At 48.1% G+C, this 19,857-nt stretch overlaps 1 pseudogene; it reads left to right on the plus strand.

Annotated features, from left to right (window-relative positions):
- The window catches only part of LOC142214606 (Fc receptor-like protein 5), a 184,956-nt pseudogene that overhangs the window by 27,442 nt on the left and 137,657 nt on the right, over positions 1-19,857 (plus strand).

Raw genomic sequence — 19,857 nt, forward strand, 5'->3', positions numbered from 1 at the left:
GTAGGCCCCTCAGTAGCGGTAATTTGGCCAGGGGGGCCATAATCGTGTCCCACCTGGTGACAGTAGGCCCCTGAGTGGCGGTAATTTGGCCAGGGGGGCCATTAACGTGTCCCAGACCCACTGTTTTTGCTACTTAGCTTCCCTCCACATCTACACTGCTTTTGCCCCTAAACATCACCCCAGTTTATGCCTCTGTTTCTAGACACCTTTTTTGTTGATTAGTTTGCCTGCACATCTATACTTCTTTCGCCCCCTAAACATCACCCCTGTTCATGTCGGGTCGGTGGCCTCGTCGTCCACCAACTCCTCTTCCAATTGCTCACTGTCCCCTTACTGAAAATCGCACATAACCACAGCTCGGGCCTGGTCTGCGTTGTACCCTGAACCCTGCTTAACGCAGCTGCCATATCCAGAGTTGTGATGAGCGCATGCTAATGTTTCGTGTCCAGTGGCTAGGATGGGAAAGGATTTCACATAAGTCTGCCACCCATGGAAACTCATGGTGCAGAAACTGCCGGAGCTGGCTCTGAGGAACCCTTGGGTTTTGGACATGGTACTCCATCAAAGGTCTCTGCTGCCCACACACTCTATTCTGGTAGATGGAGGTGTTGCTGGAGGCTTCGGAGGCTAGCAGCGGCTCCTATACACTTGCGAAAATGGGCGCACAAGCGCCGCACTTTCACCAGTAGCTTGTGTACATTGGGGTATGTTTTCAAAAAACGTTGCACCACTCAGTTAGATGTGGGCCAGGCATGGAACATGTTGGAGGCTGGCAAGCTCCAGAGCCGCTACCAGGTTCCTGCCGTTATCACACAAGACAAACATGCCTGGCCCCAGGTGTAGCAGGGAAAAAACACATTGCCATCTCAGCCAGGATGGCATCCCTGACCTCGGAGGCAGTGTGCTGTCTGTCCCCCAAGCTGATGAGCTTCAGTGCGGCCTGCTGACGTCTCCCACGCCAGTAGCTAGGGTTGATTCAATGGCGGAGGAGGAGGAGGGTGGTGTTTCATCACTCCTGCCAGGAATATTGGGCGGGGGAGACAAAGCAGGCCACCACAATTTGCGACCCGGTCCCAGCCTCAACTACATTCATCCAGGCTCACGTTAAGGGCCATAAAAGTGAATTTTGGAAGGTCTTACCACATCACACACACACACACACACACACACACACACTCAAAATGACAGTTAAGGGTGAGGGCTTTTGGATTTCCCATTGTCTATTCCATCTGTGGTTGTCATGGGCAACGTGATATAAAGGGGTGCTTGTTACTGTTTGTTGAGCTTAAATTGGGGTTTGTGTCCATCCATTTGGGGAGTAAAGAAGGTTTCCAGGTATTTTCCCACTTTGATAGAGGTTTTTTGAATGTGTAAAGTGTGTAGTTGTTAGGCTGTGATAGTGGGGTAATAGAGGGTCTTTGGTGTGTTAGATGCCCCCAGACATGCGCCCCCTGCTGTCCTAGTTGCATTGTAGAGGTGTTGGCATCATTTGCTGAGGTGTCATAGTGGACTTGGTGACCCTCCTGAGTCGAATGGTGGGATCCCCTGTAGTGAAGCATTTTCTCCCATAGACTATAATGGGGTTCGATATTCGTTCGAATAGCCGAATATTGAGATGCTATTAGTAATGAATAACGAACATCAAATATTTTACTGTTCGCTCATCTATAATAATATGCCAATTAATATAAAATAAAAATTACTGTAATGGAGAGGAAAACTATTTCACATTTTTTTAGTAGCAATGACAAAACAAAAGTGAAATGTGATGGGGCAACATGGTGGCTCAGTGGTTAGCGCTGTAACCTTGCAGTGCTGGAGTCCTGGGTTCAAATCCTCTAGGAACAACATCTGCAAGGAGTTTGTATGTTCTCCCCGTGTTTGCATGGATTTCCTTCCATACTACAAAGACATACTGATAGGGAAAATAAAATTTACATTTTGATCCCTATATGGGGCTCACAATCTACATAAAAAAAGTGAAATGTTAATAAGACAGACATTTTTCTTCCTCTTTTGTTAATATTTTCCCAGATATAAAACATAAGAAAAAACATTAAAAGAACATAAAACTAAAGCCCTATGAGTTGAATAAGCCAAATGATAAAAATGTTATAGCCCTCAATACTGCATATCTGCAAAAAACGTAAATGTGTCTGGACCTGAACCAGTGAAATTGGCCCGGTACTGAAGTGGTTAAACAGATGTGTATATGTATAGACTCCATGCTGCCTCACCATTACTTGTGGATTCTATCAGTATTACACTAGTTGGATATTTCCGGAGTTCCTCCTGTGCTATTATGTTATTCCACTATATATTCCAGACCTGCTCATCCTGCAGGCTCCTCTTATAGATGATGGATCTAGACCATATCTCAGATGTCACAGTCGTCCTGAGTAGAGATGAGCGAACACTAAAATGTTCGAGGTTCGAAATTCGATTCGAACAGCCGCTCAATGTTCGTGTGTTCGAACGGGTTTCGAACCCCATTATAGTCTATGGGGAACAGATACTCGTTAAGGGGGAAACCCAAATCCGTGTCTGGAGGGTCACCAAGTCCACTATGACACCCCAGGAAATGATGCCAACACCTCTGGAATGACACTGGGACAGCAGGGGAAGCATGTCTGGGGGCATCTAACACACCAAAGACCCTCTATTACCCCAACATCACAGCCTAACAACTACACACTTTACACACTCAATACCACCTCTCTGACAGTAGGAAAACACCTTGAAACATGTGTATTTGGCACTTGCAGTGAGGAGAGCTTGTCACCAGCAGTGAATTTGGCCCTTGTAGTAAGTTGAGGTTGGCACCAACATTTGTTTTGAAAATCAGGGTGGATTGAGCCTCTAACCAGCAGAGTTTGGGCAAATTCATGGTGGAGGGAGCCTCTAAACACCCCAGTTTGGGCAAATTCATGGTGGAGGGAGCCTCTAAAAACCCCAGTTTGGACCAATTCATGGTGGAGGGAGCCTCTAACCAGCCCAGTTTGGGCAAATTCATGGTGGAGGGAGCCTCTAAAAAACCCAGTTTGGACCAATTCATGGTGGAGGGAGCCTCTAACCAGCCCAGTTTGGGCAAATTCATGGTGGAGGGAGCCTCTAACCAGCCCAGTTTGGACCAATTAATGGTGGAGGGAGCCTCTAACCAGCCCAGTTTGGACCAATTAATGGTGGAGGGAGCCTCTAACCAGCCCAGTTTGAACCAATTCATGGTGGAGGGAGCCTCTAAACAGCCCAGTTTGGGCAAATTCATGGTGGAGGGAGCCTCTAAAAAACCCAGTTTGGACCAATTCATGGTGGAGGGAGCCTCTAACCAGCCCAGTTTGGACCAATTAATGGTGGAGGGAGCCTCTAACCAGCCCAGTTTGGACCAATTCATGGTGGAGGGAGCCTCTAAACAGCCAAGTTTTGGGAAATTCATGGTGGAGGGAGCCTCTAACCAGCCCAGTTTGGACCAATTCATGGTGGAGGGAGCCTCTAAACAGCCAAGTTTTGGGAAATTCATGGTGGAGGGAGCCTCTAACCAGCCCAGTTTGGACCAATTCATGGTGGAGGGAGCCTCTAAAAAACCCAGTTTGGACCAATTCATGGTGGAGGGAGCCTCTAAACAGCCCAGTTTGGGCAAATTCATGGTGGAGGGAGCCTCTAACCAGCCCAGTTTGGACCAATTAATGGTGGAGGGAGCCTCTAAACAGCCCAGTTTGGGCAAATTCATGGTGGAGGGAGCCTCTAACCAGCCCAGTTTGGACCAATTCATGGTGGAGGGAGCCTCTAACCAGCCCAGTTTGGGCAAATTCATGGTGGAGGGAGCCTCTAAAAAACCCAGTTTGGACCAATTCATGGTGGAGGGAGCCTCTAACCAGCCCAGTTTGGGCAAATTCATGGTGGAGGGAGCCTCTAACCAGCCCAGTTTGGACCAATTAATGGTGGAGGGAGCCTCTAACCAGCCCAGTTTGGACCAATTCATGGTGGAGGGAGCCTCTAACCAGCCCAGTTTGGACCAATTAATGGTGGAGGGAGCCTCTAAACAGCCAAGTTTTGGGAAATTCATGGTGGAGGGAGCCTCTAACCAGCCCAGTTTGGACCAATTCATGGTGGAGGGAGCCCCTAAACAGCCCAGTCTGGGCAAATTCATGGTGGAGGGAGCCTCTAAAAAACCCAGTTTGGACCAATTCATGGTGGAGGGAGCCTCTAATTAGCCCAGTTTGGACCAATTAATTGTGGAGGGAGCCTCTAACCAGCCCAGTTTGGACCAATTAATGGTGGAGGGAGCCTCTAACCACCCCAGTTTGGACCAATTCATGGTGGAGGGAGCCTCTAACCAGCCCAGTTTGGACCAATTCATGGTGGAGGGAGCCTCTAAAAAACCCAGTTTGGACCAATTCATGGTGGAGGGAGCCTCTAAACAGCCCAGTTTGGGCAAATTCATGGTGGAGGGAGCCTCTAAAAAACCCAGTTTGGACCAATTCATGGTGGAGGGAGCCTCTAACCAGCCCAGTTTGGACCAATTAATGGTGGAGGGAGCCTCTAAACAGCCAAGTTTGGACCAATTCATGGTGGAGGGAGCCTCTAAAAACCCCAGTTTGGACCAATTCATGGTGGAGGGAGCCTCTAACCAGCCCAGTTTGGACCAATTAATGGTGGAGGGAGCCTCTAACCAGCCCAGTTTGGACCAATTAATGGTGGAGGGAGCCTCTAACCACCCCAGTTTGGACCAATTCATGGTGGAGGGAGCCTCTAAACAGCCAAGTTTGGACCAATTCATGGTGAAGGGAGCCTCTAAAAACCCGTTTGGACCAATTCATGGTGGAGGGAGCCTCTAACCAGCCCAGTTTGGGCAAATTCATGGTGGAGGGAGCCTCTAAACAGCCCAGTTTGGGCAAATTCATGGTGGAGGGAGCCTCTAACCAGCCCAGTTTGGACCAATTAATGGTGGAGGGAGCCTCTAACCAGCCCAGTTTGGACCAATTAATGGTGGAGGGAGCCTCTAACCACCCCAGTTTGGACCAATTCATGGTGGAGGGAGCCTCTAAACAGCCAAGTTTGGACCAATTCATGGTGGAGGGAGCCTCTAAAAACCCCAGTTTGGACCAATTCATGGTGGAGGGAGCCTCTAACCAGCCCAGTTTGGACCAATTAATGGTGGAGGGAGCCTCTAAACAGCCAAGTTTTGGGAAATTCATGGTGGAGGGAGCCTCTAACCAGCCCAGTTTGGACCAATTCATGGTGGAGGGAGCCTCTAAACAGCCCAGTTTGGGCAAATTCATGGTGGAGGGAGCCTCTAAAAAACCCAGTTTGGACCAATTCATGGAGGGAGCCTCTAATTAGCCCAGTTTGGACCAATTAATTGTGGAGGGAGCCTCTAACCAGCCCAGTTTGGACCAATTAATGGTGGAGGGAGCCTCTAAACAGCCCAGTTTGGGCAAATTCATGGTGGAGGGAGCCTCTAACCAGCCCAGTTTGGACCAATTAATGGTGGAGGGAGCCTCTAACCAGCCCAGTTTGGACCAATTCATGGTGGAGGGAGCCTCTAACCAGCCCAGTTTGGACCAATTAATGGTGGAGGGAGCCTCTAACCACCCCAGTTTGGACCAATTCATGGTGGAGGGAGCCTCTAAAAACCCCAGTTTGGACCAATTCATGGTGGAGGGAGCCTCTAACCAGCCCAGTTTGGACCAATTAATGGTGGAGGGAGCCTCTAACCAGCCCAGTTTGGACCAATTCATGGTGGAGGGAGCCTCTAAACAGCCCAGTTTGGGCAAATTCATGGTGGAGGGAGCCTCTAAAAAACCCAGTTTGGACCAATTCATGGTGGAGGGAGCCTCTAATTAGCCCAGTTTGGACCAATTAATTGTGGAGGGAGCCTCTAACCAGCCCAGTTTGGACCAATTAATGGTGGAGGGAGCCTCTAAACAGCCCAGTTTGGGCAAATTCATGGTGGAGGGAGCCTCTAACCAGCCCAGTTTGGACCAATTAATGGTGGAGGGAGCCTCTAACCAGCCCAGTTTGGACCAATTAATGGTGGAGGGAGCCTCTAACCACCCCAGTTTGGACCAATTCATGGTGGAGGGAGCCTCTAACCAGCCCAGTTTGGACCAATTCATGGTGGAGGGAGCCTCTAACCAGCCCAGTTTGGACCAATTAATGGTGGAGGGAGCCTCTAACCACCCCAGTTTGGACCAATTCATGGTGGAGGGAGCCTCTAAAAACCCCAGTTTGGACCAATTCATGGTGGAGGGAGCCTCTAACCAGCCCAGTTTGGACCAATTAATGGTGGAGGGAGCCTCTAACCAGCCCAGTTTGGACCAATTAATGGTGGAGGGAGCCTCTAACCACCCCAGTTTGGACCAATTCATGGTGGAGGGAGCCTCTAAACAGCCAAGTTTGGACCAATTCATGGTGAAGGGAGCCTCTAAAAACCCGTTTGGACCAATTCATGGTGGAGGGAGCCTCTAACCAGCCCAGTTTGGGCAAATTCATGGTGGAGGGAGCCTCTAAACAGCCCAGTTTGGGCAAATTCATGGTGGAGGGAGCCTCTAACCAGCCCAGTTTGGACCAATTAATGGTGGAGGGAGCCTCTAACCAGCCCAGTTTGGACCAATTAATGGTGGAGGGAGCCTCTAACCACCCCAGTTTGGACCAATTCATGGTGGAGGGAGCCTCTAAACAGCCAAGTTTGGACCAATTCATGGTGAAGGGAGCCTCTAAAAACCCGTTTGGACCAATTCATGGTGGAGGGAGCCTCTAACCAGCCCAGTTTGGGCAAATTCATGGTGGAGGGAGCCTCTAAACAGCCCAGTTTGGGCATATTCATGGTGGAGGGAGCCTCTAACCAGCCCAGTTTGGACCAATTAATGGTGGAGGGAGCCTCTAACCAGCCCAGTTTGGACCAATTAATGGTGGAGGGAGCCTCTAACCACCCCAGTTTGGACCAATTCATGGTGGAGGGAGCCTCTAAACAGCCAAGTTTGGACCAATTCATGGTGGAGGGAGCCTCTAAAAATCCCAGTTTGGACCAATTCATGGTGGAGGGAGCCTCTAACCAGCCCAGTTTGGACCAATTAATGGTGGAGGGAGCCTCTAAACAGCCAAGTTTGGACCAATTCATGGTGAAGGGAGCCTCTAAAAACCCGTTTGGACCAATTCATGGTGGAGGGAGCCTCTAACCAGCCCAGTTTGGGCAAATTCATGGTGGAGGGAGCCTCTAAACAGCCCAGTTTGGGCAAATTCATGGTGGAGGGAGCCTCTAACCAGCCCAGTTTGGACCAATTAATGGTGGAGGGAGCCTCTAACCAGCCCAGTTTGGACCAATTAATGGTGGAGGGAGCCTCTAACCACCCCAGTTTGGACCAATTCATGGTGGAGGGAGCCTCTAAACAGCCAAGTTTGGACCAATTCATGGTGGAGGGAGCCTCTAAAAACCCCAGTTTGGACCAATTCATGGTGGAGGGAGCCTCTAACCAGCCCAGTTTGGACCAATTAATGGTGGAGGGAGCCTCTAAACAGCCAAGTTTGGACCAATTCATTGTGAAGGGAGCCTCTAAAAACCCGTTTGGACCAATTCATGGTGGAGGGAGCCTCTAACCAGCCCAGTTTGGGCAAATTCATGGTGGAGGGAGCCTCTAAACAGCCCAGTTTGGGCAAATTCATGGTGGAGGGAGCCTCTAACCAGCCCAGTTTGGACCAATTAATGGTGGAGGGAGCCTCTAACCAGCCCAGTTTGGACCAATTAATGGTGGAGGGAGCCTCTAACCACCCCAGTTTGGACCAATTCATGGTGGAGGGAGCCTCTAAACAGCCAAGTTTGGACCAATTCATGGTGGAGGGAGCCTCTAAAAACCCCAGTTTGGACCAATTCATGGTGGAGGGAGCCTCTAACCAGCCCAGTTTGGACCAATTAATGGTGGAGGGAGCCTCTAAACAGCCAAGTTTTGGGAAATTCATGGTGGAGGGAGCCTCTAACCAGCCCAGTTTGGACCAATTCATGGTGGAGGGAGCCTCTAAACAGCCCAGTTTGGGCAAATTCATGGTGGAGGGAGCCTCTAAAAAACCCAGTTTGGACCAATTCATGGTGGAGGGAGCCTCTAATTAGCCCAGTTTGGACCAATTAATTGTGGAGGGAGCCTCTAACCAGCCCAGTTTGGACCAATTAATGGTGGAGGGAGCCTCTAAACAGCCCTGTTTGGGCAAATTCATGGTGGAGGGAGCCTCTAACCAGCCCAGTTTGGACCAATTAATGGTGGAGGGAGCCTCTAACCAGCCCAGTTTGGACCAATTAATGGTGGAGGGAGCCTCTAACCACCCCAGTTTGGACCAATTCATGGTGGAGGGAGCCTCTAACCAGCCCAGTTTGGACCAATTCATGGTGGAGGGAGCCTCTAACCAGCCCAGTTTGGACCAATTAATGGTGGAGGGAGCCTCTAACCACCCCAGTTTGGACCAATTCATGGTGGAGGGAGCCTCTAAAAAACCCAGTTTGGACCAATTCATGGTGGAGGGAGCCTCTAAACAGCCCAGTTTGGGCAAATTCATGGTGGAGGGAGCCTCTAAACAGCCCAGTTTGGGCAAATTCATGGTGGAGGGAGCCTCTAACCAGCCCAGTTTGGACCAATTAATGGTGGAGGGAGCCTCTAACCAGCCCAGTTTGGACCAATTCATGGTGGAGGGAGCCTCTAAACAGCCCAGTTTGGGCAAATTCATGGTGGAAGGAGCCTCTAACCAGCAGAGTTGTGGGAAAGCAGGGTGGAGGGAGCCTCTAACCAGCAGAGTTGGTGGAAATCAGGGTGGAGGGAGCCTCTAACCAGCAGAGTTGGGGGAAATCATGTTGGAGGGAGCCTAGTATTAGCAGAATTGTGCAACGCTTATGGTGGATGAGTATGAGGATGCGGAGGAATTGGAGAGGTTGAGTACAGACATGGAGTTTCATGTTGGGGTGCTTTACACAGGTGGGCACAAAAATGAAGGCTCTATCCAGTGGTGGTTCATTTTTATCAAAGTGAGCCGGTCGGCACTCTCAGCTGACAGACGGGTGCGCTTGTCAGTGATGATGCCACCGGCTGCACTGAACACCCTCTCAGATAGGACGCTGGCGGCAGGACAGGACAGCACCTCCAAGGCATATAGGGCAAGTTCAAGCCACAGGTCCAACTTCGACACCCAATACGTGTAGGGCGCAGAGGGGTCGGAGAGGACAGGGCTGTGGTCGGAAAGGTATTCCCGCAACATGCGCCTATACTTCTCACGCCTGGTGACACTAGGACCCTCCGTGGCGGCACTTTGGCGAGGGGGTGCCATCAAGGTGTCCCAGACCTTAGACAGTGTGCCCCTCGTTTGTGTGGACCGGTGAGAACTTGGTTGCCTACTGGAGGAACTGCCCTCCCTGCCGCCACTGTCACATGCTGGAAACATCTCCATCATATTCTGCACCAATTGCCTGTGGCAAGCATTGATGCGATTGGCCCTCCCCTCTACCGGAATAAAAGACGAGATGTTGTTTTTATACCGGGGGTCAAGGATAGCAAAGATCCAGTACTGGTTGTCCTCCATGATTTTGACAATACGCTTGTCGGTTGTAAAGCACCCCAACATGAACTCAGCCATGTCTGCCACAGTGTTAGTTGGCATGACTCCTCTGGCCCCACCGGAAAGTTCAATCTCCATTTCCTCCTCATCCTCCATGTCTACCCATCCGCGCTGCAACAATGGGACGATTCGAAGTTGCCCGGAAGCCTCCTGTATCACCATCACATCATCGGACAACTCTTCTTCCTCCTTCTCCTCCTCCTCCTCCTCCATTAAACGCAGTGAAGCGGACAGATGTGTGGACCTACTCTCCAGCTGTGACGGATCGGATGCTATCCCTAACTCCTCTGTGTGATCTGAGTTATCCCTGATGTCAATCAGGGATTCTCTCAGAACACACAAGAGCGGGATTGTAAGGCTCACCATCGCATCCTCAGAGCTCACCCTCCTTGTGGACTCCTCAAAGACCCGTAGGATGTCACAAAGGTCTCTCATCCATGGCCACTCATGGATGTGAAACTGAGGCAGCTGACTTTGTGGCACCCTAGGGTTTTGTAGCTGGTATTCCATCAAAGGTCTCTGCTGCTCAACCACTCTATTCAACATCTGAAACGTTGAGTTCCAGCGTGTGGGGACGTCGCACAAAAGCCGGTGTTGTGGCACATGCAGGCGTTGCTGGAGAGATTTTAAGCTAGCAGCGGCTACTGTCGACTTGCGAAAGTGGGCGCACATGCGCCGCACTTTCACCAGTAGCTCTGGAACATTGGGGTAGCTCTTTAGGAAACGTTGCACCACTAGGTTGAAGACGTGGGCCAGGCATGGAACATGTTGGAGTCCGGCAAGCTCCAGAGCTGCTACCAGGTTCCGGCCGTTATCACAAACGACCATGCCTGGGCCCAGGTGCAGCGGCTCAAACCATATTGCCGTCTCATCGAGGAGGGCATCCCTCACCTCGGAGGCAGTGTGCTGTCTGTCCCCCAAGCTGATCAGCTTCAGCACAGCCTGCTGACGTCTACCAACGCCAGTGCTGCAACGTTTCCAACTCGTAGCTGGGGTCAATCTAACAGCGGAGGAGGAGGCGGTGGCGGAGGAGGAGGCGGTGGCGGAGGAGGAGGCGGTAGAGGAGGAGGAGGAGGGGGGTGTTCTTCTCGTGTCCCTGCCAGGAATGTTAGGCGGGGAGACGAGGTACACCGGGCCAGTTTGGGAAGCAGTCCCAGCCTCAACTACATTCACCCAGTGTGCCGTCAGTGAAATGTAGCGTCCCTGTCCGCATGCACTTGTCCACGCGTCGGTGGTCAAGTGGACCTTTGTGCAAAGCGCGGAACTAAGGGCCCGCCTGATGTTGAGTGACACGTGCTGGTGCAAGGCGGGGACGGCACACCGGGAGAAGTAGTGACGGCTAGGGACGGCATAGCGAGGTGCCGCAGTTGCCATCAGGTCCAGGAAGGCGGGAGTTTCAACAAGCCGGAACGCCAACATCTCCTGGGCCAGCAGTTTAGTGATGTTGGCGTTCAAGGCTTGCGCGTGTGGGTGGTTAGCAGTGTATTTCTGCCGCCGCTCCAATGTCTGAGAGATGGTGGGTTGTTGTAAAGAAACGCCTGATGGTGCCTTTGATGGTGCAGGAGAAGGAGATAAGACAGGACCAGGGGAGGATGAGGTAGAAGTCAACAAAGTGGCGGAGGCAGATGAAGTGGTGTCCTGGCTCGTCCTCTGGAGTGCATCGCCAGCACAGTCAGCAGTGGCAGTGGCAGAGGCAGAGGCAGAGGCAGTGGCAGTGGCGTGAACGGCAGGCGGCCTTTGTCCTGCCGTTGCTGCCTGCCACTGATTCCAGTGCTTGGATTCCAAATGACGGCGCATTGAAGTGGTGGACAGGTTGCTCTTCTCAGAGCCCCTAATCAATTTCGAGAGGCAAATTGTGCAGACAACACTATATCTGTCCTCGGCGCATTCCTTGAAAAAACTCCACACCTTCGAGAAACGTGCCCTCGAGGTGGGAGTTTTTCGGGGCTGGGTACGAACTGGAACATCTTGGGAGATTCCGGGTGTGGCCTGGCTTCGCCTAAGCTGCTGACCTCTGCCTCTGCCTCTAGCTACCCTTTTTGGTGCTGCACCTGCCTCAACATCCACACTACTTTCCCCGCTTGACATCCCCCCTGTCCAGGTCGGGTCAGTGTCCTCATCATCCACCACTTCCTCTTCCAACTCCTGTCTCATCTCCTCCTCCCGCACAATGCGCCAGTCAACTGGATGCCCTGACGGCAACTGCGTCACATCATCGTCGATGAGGGTGGGTTGCTGGTCATCCACCACCAAATCGAACGGAGATGGAGGAGACTCTAGTGTTTGAGCATCTGGACACAGATGCTCCTCTGTTAGGTTCGTGGAATCGTGACGTGGAGAGGCAGGTTGAGGGACAATGAAAGGAGCGGAGAACAGCTCTGGGGAGCAGGGACAGTTTGGGTTATTGTTCTGTAAAGCTTCGGAATTTTGGGAGGAAGGAAGACAAGACTGTTGGGTAATAGGAGGAGAGGAGGCAGAGTCTGACTGGCTGCTGGACAATGTGCTGTAAGCGTTCTCTGACAGCCATTGCAAGACCTGTTCCTGGTTCTCGGGCCTACTAAGGTTTGTACCCTGCAGTTTAGTTAATGTGGCAAGCAACCCTGGCACTGTGGAGTGGCGCAATGCTTGCTGCCCCACAGGAGTAGGCACGGGACGCCCTGTGGCTTCACTGCTACCTTGCTCCCCAGAACCATTCCCCCGACCTCGCCCACGGCCTCGTCCACGTCCCTTTCCGGGAGCCTTGCGCATTTTGAATTCCTAGTTAGAAATTGGCACTGTATACCAGTAGTAAAAATTGTGGGTGCACGTAACCCCAATATATTCTTTGAATTCCCAGTCAGACACTGGCACTATATGGCAGTAGCAAGAAATGAGGGTATTTGTATTCCCAATATACTCTTTGAATTCCCAGTCAGACAATGGCACTGTATACCAGTAGTAAAAATTGTGGGTGCACGTAACCCCAATATATTCTTTGAATTCCCAGTCAGACACTGGCACTATATGGCAGTAGCAAGAAATGAGGGTATTTGTATTCCAAATATACTCTTTGAATTCCCAGTCAGACAATGGCACTGTATACCAGTAGTAAAAATTGTGGGTGCACGTAACCCCAATATATTCTTTGAATTACCAGTCAGAAACTGGCACTATATGGCAGTAGCAAGAAATGAGGGTATTTATAACCCCAATATATTCTTTGAATTCCCAGTCAGACAATGGCACTGTATACCAGTAGTAAAAATTGTGGGTGCACGTAACCCCAATATATTCTTTGAATTCCCAGTCAGAAACTGGCACTATATGGCAGTAGCAAGAAATGAGGGTATTTGTATTCCCAATATACTCTTTGAATTCCCAGTCAGACAATGGCACTGTATACCAGTAGTAAAAATTGTGGGTGCACGTAACCCCAATATATTCTTTGAATTACCAGTCAGAAACTGGCACTATATGGCAGTAGCAAGAAATGAGGGTATTTATAACCCCAATATATTCTTTGAATTCCCAGTCAGACAATGGCACTGTATACCAGTAGTAAAAATTGTGGGTGCACGTAACCCCAATATATTCTTTGAATTCCCAGTCAGACACTGGCACTATATGGCAGTAGCAAGAAATGAGGGTATTTGTATTCCCAATATACTCTTTGAATTCCCAGTCAGACAATGGCACTGTATACCAGTAGTAAAAATTGTGGGTGCACGTAACCCCAATATATTCTTTGAATTACCAGTCAGAAACTGGCACTATATGGCAGTAGCAAGAAATGAGGGTATTTATAACCCCAATATATTCTTTGAATTCCCAGTCAGACAATGGCACTGTATACCAGTAGTAAAAATTGTGGGTGCACGTAACCCCAATATATTCTTTGAATTACCAGTCAGAAACTGGCACTATATGGCAGTAGCAAGAAATGAGGGTATTTGTATTCCCAATATACTCTTTGAATTCCCAGTCAGACAATGGCACTGTATACCAGTAGTAAAAATTGTGGGTGCACGTAACCCCAATATATTCTTTGAATTACCAGTCAGAAACTGGCACTATATGGCAGTAGCAAGAAATGAGGGTATTTATAACCCCAATATATTCTTTGAATTCCCAGTCAGACAATGGCACTGTATACCAGTAGTAAAAATTGTGGGTGCACGTAACCCCAATATATTCTTTGAATTCCCAGTCAGAAACTGGCACTATATGGCAGTAGCAAGAAATGAGGGTATTTGTATTCCCAATATACTCTTTGAATTCCCAGTCAGACAATGGCACTGTATACCAGTAGTAAAAATTGTGGGTGTATATAGCCCCAATTCTATTGCTAGGGGACTTGCAGGGTATTTCTGGGGTGAAGGTGGGGGGGCACACCGTTGGAACGGGTATCGGGGTATATATCGGGTATACGGGAATACACTGACAGTGTATTCCATTCAGGATCCTGGGAAAGCTGGGTTGCGGCGATTGAGCCCGTCAGTGCCACGTTACACTGACAAGCTTCTCCCTGGAATTTAGCTCTTACAAGAGCTGTTGTGGTTGTCTTCTCCTTCCTATCCTAGCCTGTCCCTGCCTACCCAGAATCTAAGCCCTAGCTAGCTGGACGGAAACCTCCGTCCTCGGTGAATTGCAAGCTCAGAATGACGCGAAGCTGGGCGGCGCTGTTCTTTTAAATTAGAGGTCACATGTTTTCGGCAGCCAATGGGTTTTGCCTACTTTTTTCAACGTCACCGGTGTCGTAGTTCCTGTCCCACCTACCCTGCGCTGTTATTGGAGCAAAAAAGGCGCCAGGGAAGGTGGGAGGGGAATCGAGTAATGGCGCACTTTACCACGCGGTGTTCGATTCGATTCGAACATGCCGAACAGCCTAATATCCGATCGAACATGAGTTCGATAGAACACTGTTCGCTCATCTCTAGTCCTGAGTATTCTGTAGAATGGACACAATTCTATAAAGATGGCCAGTATCTACAGGAATCAGAAGACGAACGATTATATCTCACAAGACCACTGGTAACTGGGAGATACAGATGTGAGCAAGTACTATCCGGGACTTCTGAAATTGATGCTGAGTCTGCCCCGTCCTCCATCCCCATCAGAGGTAAATCCTATTCTTTACATGTAACATAACATTATTGGACTAAGGCCACATGACATGTTATAGGGCAGTAACATCGGCTCTGCTCAGTATTACCACCTGCCCACACGTGATGACAATGCAGCGGGATAGTCACTGACCAGAGGAGACAAGATGGAGGGCAGGTTTAGAAGCCTTATCACAGATTTTGCATTAGAGCCCTGAATCTTCAAGTTATTGTTCTGCCCCCTACAATGTCCCCTATAGAATATAATAAGTATTGGCTATGGCGGATTCTCAATGAAACCAAACAATATACCCTAAATGAATAGAGTCAGTCTCGAGAACCAAAACAAACAATAACCAAAAAATAGAGAAGAAAATATTATAACAATGCAAAAATATTTATTTAATACTAAAGAATAAATAGACAAAATATTAGGAGACAAACAAGGGAAGGTCGGCTACAAAGCAGTGAATGAATAGCACGAACACTGCATAACAAACTCCTACTCCTGATGAAGCCACGTCCGGTGAAACACGCGTCAGGCGTTCAATCACTTGTCTCACTGGTGGTACGCAGAGGATCCCCCTTTGGTGGCATAGTGAGACTATTATTATGTCTGTGGGTTTGTACCATTAGCTAGTTATGCCTGTGTTCCTATGCTGATTATCAGTTTATACTTCTTGTCATGTACTAATAGCTGCACATGGATTGTTATGCTGTTTATTTGCTCATATACTATCTAATCATCCTTTTGTACGTCCCATATTAAGTATGGATATTGTGTGGGGCTCCCCCGCTCACCTGTAAGTGGGAGTGTTCCTGGTATTCACTCACTGCTTTGTAGCCGACCTTCCCTTGTTTGTCTCCTAATATTTTGTCTTTTTATCCTTTAGTATTAAATAAATATTTTTGCCTTTTTATAATATTTCCGTCTCTAGTTTTTGGTTATGGCTGATTCTCCACTTGTGTTTTTGGCCGACTGCTCTTCCAATTCACCTTTATCTGATGCAGGAGAATTGCACTGACCCGCGGTTATAGTGAATATAGACTCGTATATACAATGGTTGGCCCCAACCCTTGTGACCTATGTATTCTCCATTCTGTAGGTTCAGTAAGGAAATCCTTGTCATGGGGGAATGTCCACATGACATATTGTAGATTCCAAAAAATAAATGGTTAACATAAGGATTTGTTGTACAGCTGGATTTAAAGGGAGCCCATCCCCAGAACCGAAATTTCAACCAGCAGATAGGCGAGGGTCACCTGAATACAATGGTGTTTTCCTCTTGTGAATTGCTGCCTCTGCTGCCAAGTCTATTCCAGGCATAGCTTCAGTATCAAGATCCTTCCAGTAGTCTTGTCAAAAAATTAACTCCATGAAGCATAGGGGGGCGCTATCCCTGTGTTCCGAGCACAGCCACGTCATCACTTTGAACGCCTCTTTTGTGTTAGTCAACTTCTCTTTATCTGTTGGACCCTTCCCCCTCTTGTCTTCATGGCTGTGTCACCTGCAGCTTCTGACGTCCGGGTGATCACAATCTCGTGCATGCGCAGTAGGCTCGTTCTGTTCCATAACCAAGATGAGATTGTGATCATGCTGGAGGTCAGAGTGTACTATAAGTACCAGATATACATTACTCTGTATTTGCTTCTCTTATAAGTTTATTCCCATTGTTCCCTTCACCTACAGATCTGTTCTCCAGTCCAGAGATAAGACTGACCCCATCCATGGTGACAGAAGGTGACAACATGACCCTGACATGTAACACGAGGCTTAGTCCACACAGACAGACCACAGAACTGCAGTTTGCTTTCTACAGAGATGGGCGGGAAGTCCGGGGATTTCTATCATCTAATAAATATGAAGTTCTGTACATTGAGCTGGAGGATTCTGGGAATTATTACTGTGCAGGGAGAACCGGAGACAACAGAGTGAAGAAAGTGAGCGAAGAGTTACATGTGCAGATATACAGTGAGTATATACCTGTCCCCTCCATATCTCTGACCTCACTTGATATGCAGCAAATATAAATCACATTCCCCAATGTGGCTCCGATTTACTTACTGGGGGATCCTAGAAAGTGGCCAAAATGTGCCTCAACTTGGACGATTTTGTCACATCTCAGCTCCTGCGCCCCATTTGCAACTTTTTTAGACCATGGGTAGAGAAATATAACAGAAACATAACAGAAAGAGAAACCAGAACGTAACCGGAACAGAAGCTCTTTTCTCTGATTGTTGTTATCACTTTGGTACTTCTGTTCTTTAGGGGAGAGTGAGTCCTCGGACACTATAGTCAGACCCGCTGGCTGTAGGGAGTTCAATTGAACATCCAGAACCTCTCTCTTTTATTTAGTGAGCTCAATTTATTGGAGGATGTGGGGGAGACTAGATCAACTGGAGTTACTACAAAACCAGAAAACTCTTTGCTATGGTAAATGGCAGCATGACGTGAAACACTATGTTTAATATACCCGCTTGTAACATTGGAACGGTGCTTACTGATTCATTCCCTTAATGGCCTGATGGTGCGGCCCACGTACTGGAGACCTTATACGGTGGAACTGTCCAAAGGGGACATTCTGTTTCCATTTACAAGAATGAAGGTTCCTATTAGAATCTACAGGTTTGAAATAGGTTTTGGTGTAGATATGATCTCCCTCACTGACCAATAGAAGATCCAGGAACTCAAGTTGTTTGTGGTTGGACTTGCCTGTTATTTCAATGCCAAATGGGTTGGAATTGAGATGGTCAGTGAAATGTATGAAGGAATCATCTGACCCATCCCAAATGAAAACAAGGTTATCTGTATATCGTTTGTAATAAATCACGTAGGAGGACCAAGCGGGATTTGAATATATAAGGGAATCCACAAAAATCGCCATAAAAAGATTGGCATAGATGGTTCCATAGGGGTACCCATGGCTGACTCTTTAGTTTGAAGGTAAATCTGGGATTGAAACTGAAACACATTATCATGGATAAATGCTATGACTCTCAAGATGAAATTCTTCTGATGGAGAGGAAGTGCGGGGTCCATAGATAAAATTGTTAATTGCAGACAAACCCAACTCATGTGAGATATTACTATATAGGGCACTCACATTGAGTGTGGCCCCTCGATAGGTGGGTTTCCATCTGAGTTTGAGTAGATCGTCGATGAGACTGGTTGAATCCCTCAGGTAGGACTGAAGTTGGATGATATATCTTTGGAGTATAACCTCAATATACTGAGAAAAATTGTGTGTTATAGAATTAACCCCAGAAATGATGTGTCTACCAGGAGGGGGGGGGGGGGGGTCGGGGTTATTGCATTTTTATGTTATTTAGGCAGGTGGAAAAATAGGGCTATAGTGGGATCTTTGATGTTAAGAGAAGCAAACTCTTTAGTGGTAAGAATTGCTAAGGATAGAGCTTCTTGGATAAGTGACTGATAATCAGCCAAATGTGTTTTTCAGGGATCTGTAGGGGGGGTGGGGGTTGAGTAATAATTAGTATCGATAAAATACAGTGGGCTTCACCGATATAATCTTCTCGGTCTTGGATGACCATCCCACTCCCCTTATCCGAATTTCTAACAAGAATGGTAGAGCTATTTCTCAGTGTATGAAGTGCCTCTCTTTCTAGGAGAGTGAGATTATGGTTAGATGGAACATTATGGGGGTGAAGTCTCCTAAAATCAGATGCTACCAGCGAATAGAACCTCTCAAGGTTACTACCTCTGTGGTGGGTAGGGTAGAAATTGGACTTGGGCCACAGGTTAGTATTAACAGGAGGGATATCAGGGCCGTAGGGATCAACGGTCACCAAAACTCTTCCTAAAAAGTTCCTGACTTGGAGGGTTACCAGTATTATTGACAATAAAAAATGTCTTTTTTATGTAGATTGTCAGCCCCATATAGGGATCACAGTGTACTTTTTTTTCCCCTATCAGTATGTCTTTTTTTATAGAATGGGAGGAAATCCACGCAAACACGGGGAGAACATACAAACTCCTTGCAGATGTTGCTGGCCGGATTTGAACCCAGGACTCCAACGTTGCAAGGCTGCAGTGCTAACCACTAAGCCACCATGTTGCCCCCAGAAAAAATGTCTTTTTAAGGTTAATTTGCAGATAAAGGTGTTAAGAGCCACAAATAAATCTACTTCATTTGGACCTTGGGATGGACAATAGGACAGACCCTTCGATAGGAGACTAATCTCAGCTGCATTTAGATTATACTTGGACAAGTTGAAAATGTTACTGGGTTGGGTTTGTACTTTGTTCTGTCCAGACTGGTTGCTTCTTCTGCGGTTAGTTTTGGCTGTTCCTCTACAGCGCCTTGTGTGTTTCTGTTTGGGAGGGAAGAACACACCTGGTTCTCTAGTTTTCTTTTTTGTGACAGGGGTGTGTAATAATCTTTCTTTCTTATTATTCTAGCCGAGACTAACACAATAGGCATATAACTCTTATAGTACCTTTATGGTGGGTGTGGGGCTGAACGGTCAGCTTATCACATGACTATTTACAGAAATTTGAAGAAATGTGTAAGGGAATTGCAAAAGGAGCAATTCCTCAGTATCTGCTTGAGAACCCTGGGGGGAGGGGCACAATAGACAGTGAGCCCTAAGCTTAAACCCCCCACTGTCCCTGCCTGCCTGCTCTATCCTAAGCAAGAGGTGACAACTGGTCGACAAACCCTTCCTATATATGTGACAACACAGAACGCAGACAAGAGGAAGTCAAAGCGAAGTCAGCTAGTCAAGGGTCCAGTAAAAGTCGAGCAACACAATACAGAATCAAAATCTAAGAGAATAGTCAAAGGGTAAGTCAGAGGTCAAGAATAAGAATACAGGTAACAAACAGCAAGAGAAACACCAGCACGCACAAGGCCACAGGAAGCACCAATGTGAGCAAACAATGAATAGGAAGGAAAGAACCTGCCCCAGACCTGGTAGGAAGATAGGCTGTCAATCACACAGGCAAGGATAACATTAACTATATCAGAGGGTCAGAGGGAAACCAAGGTGAAGGAGATGGGTGTGGTGGTAAATCAATTACCAAGGTGAGGGAATAGGACAGTGTTCAGATAACACTATAAGAACTCTAAGCAAAGAATCAAAACGAAACACGCTTTCTGCACTGCAGCATGCGAGTGGATGGCGCAGAAGTTTGAGCAGACTTAACAAAATGTTTATCTAC

Source organism: Leptodactylus fuscus, chromosome 7 (assembly GCF_031893055.1).
Source record: "Leptodactylus fuscus isolate aLepFus1 chromosome 7, aLepFus1.hap2, whole genome shotgun sequence".
Classification (NCBI taxonomy): domain Eukaryota; kingdom Metazoa; phylum Chordata; class Amphibia; order Anura; family Leptodactylidae; genus Leptodactylus; species Leptodactylus fuscus.